The sequence below is a fragment of the Perognathus longimembris genome, chromosome 28 (genome assembly GCF_023159225.1).
Source record: "Perognathus longimembris pacificus isolate PPM17 chromosome 28, ASM2315922v1, whole genome shotgun sequence".
Taxonomy (NCBI): Eukaryota; Metazoa; Chordata; class Mammalia; order Rodentia; family Heteromyidae; genus Perognathus; species Perognathus longimembris.
In genome coordinates this window covers 63645428-63652654 of record NC_063188.1, presented here as the reverse complement: position 1 = coordinate 63652654, position 7227 = coordinate 63645428, and the positions used below count along the sequence as shown (strand labels likewise).

Here is a 7227-nt window from a genome sequence, read left to right as displayed (position 1 = left end):
ATTTCTTCCTTTAAAGAGTTGTATTTTAAATCTATTTTTTCATGCATTTCACTTCTCAGGATGTTAAGGTGTTCTTTAACAGAGGTTTGCACTGTATCCATTTTTGCTTCCATTTCTTTCTTGGCTTCCTGGATGTCCTCGAGACTTCCACTCTAAACTCTAAAATTGTTTTCTGATTTCGTTTCTGAGGCTTTCCATCATTTCTGCTAACATAGCCTCAGTTGATTTTTTATTCTCCATCTCCTCTTCAGTCATGCTGCTTTTGGAGTTGGCAAGTTAGTATGCCCTTTGATGAACTGTGTTATATTTCTTTGTGATTTGTGCATCTGGAGATCTGTGGGTGGCTTCCCTGGTTTGGCTTTGTGCTGGTTCCCGCTGGTCTGTCAGTGGGAGACTTGTGTCCTGGCTCTGGGTTTGAGTTTGGCTGTTGAACCTTACTGCCCAATGTGTGAGTGTGATCTTCTCGGTTGTTGCTGAGTTGGTCACTTTCCCTGCACTTGGGGGTGGGTAGGTTCTGTGTCTTTCTCTGTGGGATAGTGTCCTGCTGCTGTGTTGTGCTGACCCTAGAGTGCCCCTGGTGGGGGTTTGCTGGTCGCTGATTCAGCGTGGCGTGGAGGCTTATCTCTTCTTTGGTTCTTTTCTCCACTCTGTATCTTGGTCAGAAGAGTTCACCTCTCAGGCGGTTCGTCCTCCTGTGTGGATTGCTCCGGGGCCGGTGTTGTTGAGGAGTAGCTCACCCACTTATGCGAAATGCGCCAAACTGAGTGGGTGCTGCCACTGGGGGGTTCTGCCCTCTTGTGTGGGTGCACCTATCAGAGCGGGCGCTGCCGCCGGGAGGGGGGGCCCTGCCCACCTGTGCGACGTGCGCCTACCACAGCTGGCGCTGCCACTGAGGGGCCCTGCCCACCTGTGCGGGGTATGTCTACTAGAGCGAGCCCTGGGTTGTTGGGGTGTGCTTGTGCCCTCCCGTGAGTTTGCTGTGGGGGGCGGTATGTGTGGGCCCCAGTGAGATCAAGTGTCCGGGCGTGGGTTAGTGCCCACAGACTGCGCCTCTGCTGCGAGGGGGGCGTGTGATCGGGCTCAGGTGTCCCTGCTGGGCTGGTATTGCCCACCAGCATGCCTGTGACTTTTGTTGAAAAAGTCCGCGAGGCCCGGCGTCTCAGGTGGGGCTTCCAATGCCTGCTGGTCCCTGGGCCCCTGTTGGGAAGGGGGTGGGGCTGGTGGAGCCGGTTCAGGCTCCTCTGCTGCCTTGGCGCCCTTCCCCTGCTAGCTCCTGGGTCCTCCCAGAGTCTGAAGGGACCTTTTGTGGCCTGATTTGGGGGTTCTTTGTTCCCTAGGGGTGGGGAGGGGGTGGGAGGGAGCTCTAGCTTCTTTGTAGGGTTTGGGTCTCTGATAGCTGGTCTCCTGTTGGGGGAGGGGGTAATGGGGAACTTACTGGCCCTGGATTGTGTGTGTGTGTGTCCGCGCTGTTGTTGGCCCTTCGGGGGTGGGGTGCTGGGTGGTCGTTTGGTGGTGGGGTCCCCGGCTCTCCCCTTCTGCACTGCTCGGTTCCCTCGCCGCTCACGTCCGATCCCGGCCGTGTGGTCCCGACCTTCCCGTTTCCGCTGTCTGTCTGGATAGGTTCACGCTCCCCCTGGGTTCCATGGAGTCCTGCTGTCTGGACTTTGCACTCCTGGCGTGACTTTTCAGCAGTCGGTTTGTTGTTCGCCGGGTCCCCTTTCCCAGCCTGGCCGTTTGGGCCAGGGTTGGAGGGTGGGGGGAGGGTACCCTGGAGATTTTCTGGCTCTGTGTAGTTATAGGCTCTTCTTTTTTTGTTCTTTTTTATTTCCTGCATTTCTCTATTGCTTCTGGCTGCTGGTTTTGCTGGGTTCTTGATGGGGTGTTGGGTACTGGAGTTCCCAGCTCGCTATTCAGTTGGAGCGAGTTGGGGTGCCTCCCTCCTGTGGCAGTGCCATCTTCCTCCCCTCTTACCTGCTTATTAAGAATGAAAATAAGATAGGGATGTAGCTTACTAGTAGAGTAATTTGCTTCACTAAATTCTCAATGGTTAGCCTTGTTTTATAGTTTATCAATCTTATGATATGTAGTTTGATAAAAATTTGAAGGAAGTCAATGGAGAACTAAAAGCAGATGGCATTTAATCCAGTGTTTCTATTTTTAACTCAGATACTACCAGTACATTACCAATTTCTCATTTTGAGATATGTATCAGTAACACATTAAAAATCCCACTAAACCCAAAGATATTACATTTTGTTGTTGATACGAACTCTTATTTTTTTTTTAAAGCAAATTATCATTTGGTACTCTAGGTGACAATCCCCTTGCCTAAGCCTCCCAAGAGCTGGGATTACAGGCCTAAATTGTGTTGCTTGGTTTGATGTGAGCTTTCAGAAAACTACTCTCCCCTCCATTCCTCCCTCCCTCCCTTCCTTCTTCCTTTGTTTGCTTCCTTTCTCTCCCTTTCTAATCACTTCTCCGCTTTTTTTTTTGCTTCCTTTGATTCTTTCTTTCAGTAATGAGTTTAAACTCAGGTTTCACACTTGCTTGGCAGTTTCTCTACCACTTGAGCCACACCCTTAGCCCTCATAAAACTTCTTTCTTAAGCTACATTACAGCACAATCTTTTTTTTTTTTTTTGGTTTGGCCAGTCCTGGGGCTTGAACTCAGAGGCTGAGCACTATCCCTGGCTTCTTTTTGCTCAAGGCTAGCAATCTGCCACTTGAGCCACAGTGCCACTTCTGGCCATTTTCTGTATATGCGGTGCTGGAGAATTGAACCTGGGGCTTCATGTATATGTGGCAAACACTCTTGCCACTAGGCCACATTCCCTGCACCTTAAGCTATATTAGAAAAACAAAAAGTGAAACAGGTGGCATTGCCCATTAAAAGAAATGTACTGGTGAAAAGGACTAAGTGACTCCATCTTAAAAATCTAAGCTTGCTCTCTCCTAAATCAGGAGGTTACACAGAAAGCCTGTACAAAACATTTTTTTTGAGAAAAACTGCTGAATGTCTCAAACGGAGGACGAATGTGTTAGATATAAACAGAGATTGAAGTTTAACTTTAGGAATGCGGTTTAGCCCTCTGCTAACAAAATTTAACTATAGCCCTCTGCTAACAGAGTTAACTGTGGCCCTCTGCTAACAAAGTTAACTATAGATAAGATTAGCCTATTTCCCTCTGCTTGCTTAGTGTGATGTATTGTTAAACATATGTCTGACTGTGTGGAAGTTTCCCCAGATTGCTTAAGAGTTGTTTGTTTCATGATATAAAAAAACTGCTAGATTTTGACTCGGGACCTCTGAGTGTCATCAGCAGAGGTCCGAGCTAGCTCGCAATAAACGCCTCTTTGCTGTTTACATCGGTCTTGGTCTCTGGTGGTCTTTTCAGGGGTCCTGAACGCGAGCATAACACTGGCTGGGAATGTGGCTTAGTGAGTGTTAGAGTGCTTACCTAGTGTGCATGAAGCCCTGGGTTAGATTCCTCAGTCACATACATGGAAAAAGCCAGAATGGCACTGTGGCGCAAGTGGCAGAGTGCTAGCCTTCAGCAAAAGAAGCTCAGGGACAGTGCCCAGGCCCTGAGTTCAAGCCCAGGACTGGCAAAAAAAAAAGAAACGTACTCATTACCTGACTTATGAAATAATAACATTCTGTATGATACCTTAATAATAGCAATAAAATTATATTTAAAAATAAGTAGAAATTGAGAAGAATGGAAAATAATTTTTTAGCCTTTTTTTAAATTAAATTTTATTGATAAGGTGATGTACAGAAAGGGTACAGTTACATAATAAGGTAGTGAGTACATTTCTTGTCATATTTGTTACACCTTCCTTCATTTTTCTTTCCCTTCCCTAGTTCAGATAAGCATATATACAGTATCCAGTGTACCAGAATTATATACAGTGACCACAGGGGGTATGTCAAAGGAAATTCACCTAGTACATTAAACATAATGTCAACAGTAAAATCTTCCTGTTTCCATCTCTTGGAGTTAATTTTGCTTAGCCTCATCTTATATAAACATATGTATGTAGCTGTTGAGCTATTGTGCTCCTGGCAGTTCTATCCTAGACCTTTTTATGTTTATTTAGTAATTGTTTGGTTTTAAAGACATGATGTAAAGTCGCTGACCAAAACATGTAGAAATACCATTTGAAAAGAAGTTTGTTATTTTACAGACATGATCTGTCCTCTGTGCTCTGGGCTTGTCTCACTCAACATTATTCATTCAAGATCTGACCATTTCCCTGTGAATGCCATTATTTTATAATTTCTTTTTTTGCCATTAAGATTACCTTTATTTTAAGTACACATTAAACAAGAGATTGATTATCTAAAATCAAATGTAACACTTTTGAAAGAGACATATTCTAAAATAACTGATTTCAATGACAAATAAAAAATTTACTGAGTAGTCTGATTTCTGTTTATCTTGCTGTTAATTTCATTAAACATATTGACTATTTTTTCAGTAGGCAGACAATTATGTTTACTTTAGAGACAATATTTTTGTTGATTATTCAGTAGAATTCATTGTTACCTAATATGCACAGAATGGACTTTTCTATGAAATTAATGTAGGATGTCATGTTATCTTCTCCATATTAATAACGTAGTTAAGTTTCATTATGTAGTTGCTATATGTATGTGTGCATGTGTGCTTTCAGTTATCAGAATAGAGCCTAAAGTTTAAAGAAGTTAAATGATTCAGTCAAGTCACAAAAGTAGCAATGAGGATGTTTCAGAAATTCTTGACATCTAAAACAATTTGTATCTAAGTCTGTGTAAATGAAACATGTGGTCCTGGCCCCACAGTTGTGCAGATATTTGTCCCAGGAGGCCACTTTTTTTTTTAACTGAAAAGACTATTTATTGTTACTAATGTTAGTAGTACATTAGTTGTGACATTTACACACATGCAAACAATGTATCCTGATCAACATCTTCCTCACTTATTCTCCTACCTGCTCTCTCAAAGCCATTTCAATGAGTACATTGTATTTTCATATGTGCAAGTAAACTTTATGAACAATATTCTTTGTTAGCTCTCTACTCTGGTTGCTGCTCACGACACAATCTGAGCCTGTTTTAAGAGTTCTTTTTAAAAAATGGATTTATATTTACAAGGCTTTTATCCTGTTTGGGTTCTCCAGTGCAAACTGAGTTTTCTTCCAGGTGAAAGACATTCCACATCTATTACATTCCTAACGTTTCTCACATGTGTGAATTCTCTTAGGTCTGCTAAAGTGTGAATTTTGGTTGAAAGACTTTCTATGTTTACAAGGTTTCTCACCTGTGTGAATTCTACTATCCATGCCAAGGTTTGTCCACATTCGTTGTACTCATAAGGTTTCTCTCCTGTGTGTTCTCTAATGAACATGAAGGTCTGTCCAACTTCTGGGTGAAAGAATTTCCTCATTTGTTACATTTAAACTTGCCGCTCTTTGCAGCAGCGTGGAAAATCTGAACTGTCTGGTCCGTCGTTCCTCCTCCAGGCTGGGAATCGGCTGAAATGATCCCAGGGTATCGCAGACACTGGAAATCTAGGCCAAACGGGTAATGATAATATGCTCCCATGAGCTCCGCATGCACCTTGGACACGCCATAGATGGTGCTGTGTCTCTGAATACAGAGGTCTGGGGTTGGGTTCCGGGGAGAGGTAGGTCCAAACGCCCCAATTGTACTAGGCACAAATAATCGTAGATTGTGTTCTGCTGCCACATCTAGAATGTTATGCAATCCAGTTATATTCACAGCCCTGGCCAGGGACACGTTGGCTTCTCCCACAGCGCTGAGCAAGGTGCTTCAGTGCAACAGCCAGGTGATGCGGTTGTTGACCACTATCTCATGGAGGTGCTTGTAGTTCAAGATGTTGGCGTAGACAAATGGGCCACTGTGGAAGACCTGAGCAGGGGATTTCTTTATGTCTGATAAAATCACATTGTCCTTCCCACATCGTCTCCTGAGGAGGTTGGCGATTCCCCACTCCCAGCTGGCCGAGACCCCCTGTAATCAAGATCCATGGAAGGTCCGCTTCAGAGAAAGAGGTGCAGTGGAAGCTGGCACCTGCTGGAATTTGCCAGGGGGAGATACCCAGAAACCAGGAAGGCAGGACAGTGCTCAGGCCTGGGCAGGCGGGGGGCAGACGCAACATCCTCAAGACCTGCATTTGCTCCTCAGATGACCTGTGGACACAGCCGCCCGGGACACGGGAGCCTGGGTGCAGAGGGGCGGGGGGAGGAGCCCGGGTGCGGGAGCCAGGGCGCAGAGCCGGGCCATGAGGTTTGTTTTCATGAGTTCCAGTCATAGGTTTGAACTTGAGGTGTTTTTCTAATGGCTACAACTCTATTACTTTCGGCTTACTGATGGTTAATTAGAGATAAGAGTCTCATGGACTTTCCTGCCCAGGCTAGTTTGCACCAGGATCCTCAGATTTCAAGCCTTTGTGTAGTACTCTCGGTTTCCCATGGGACACTTATCTCCTGGATTGAATAGATAGGCCATTACAAGGCAGAGGATCTGAACTGGAAAAAAAAGAGAGAGGAGAGAGGAGAGAGGCCTTTTTAGCCTTTTTTTTTCCATGTTATGGAAACAAGTGATATATCACAGTTGTAACTACTTTCAACGTCCTATGTGTATGTGTAGTTTCTATTATTGATAATGTTTTGTATCACCTTCCTATGTTTGTACCTACACTATCTCTGTAATCTTATCTGAGTATATTGGAAACCGTGTTTACTGGTATTGGAAGTAGGAAATTCAAAGGGAATACCAAATTCGAGAGACACAGGGTAAAAAAAGAGAAATAACTACAAAAGCAATACTTGCAAAACTCTTTGGTGTAAGTGAACTGAACAACTGGGGGGGGGGAGGGAAAGGGGGGGAGGGAGGGGGGCATGAGGGACAAGGCAACAAACAGTACAAGAAATGTATCCAATGCCCAATGTATGATACTGTAACCTCTCTGTACGTCAGTTTGATAATAAAAATTTGAGAAAAAAAAAAGAATAAACCTATGTAAACTGAAACTATTAAAGTTAAAACAAATATGCTTTAACTCTTTACATACCAATAACCATTTTGGGGGAGAACTGAAAATTTGTCACTTTCATGTTTAATGGATACTTTATTGCAACAATCTGAGACTATTTTATGACACAACTTTATTGAGATATGCTTTGTATAGTGTGTAATAAACCCCTTGAAAATGTACAACTC

The 7227-nt window shown here is 44.0% G+C and overlaps 1 pseudogene; it reads right to left on the bottom strand.

Moving 5' to 3' along the window:
- Positions 1-5424: 5424 nt before the first annotated feature.
- Positions 5425-6316, bottom strand: LOC125343080 (annotated as a pseudogene).
- Positions 6317-7227: the final 911 nt, after the last annotated feature.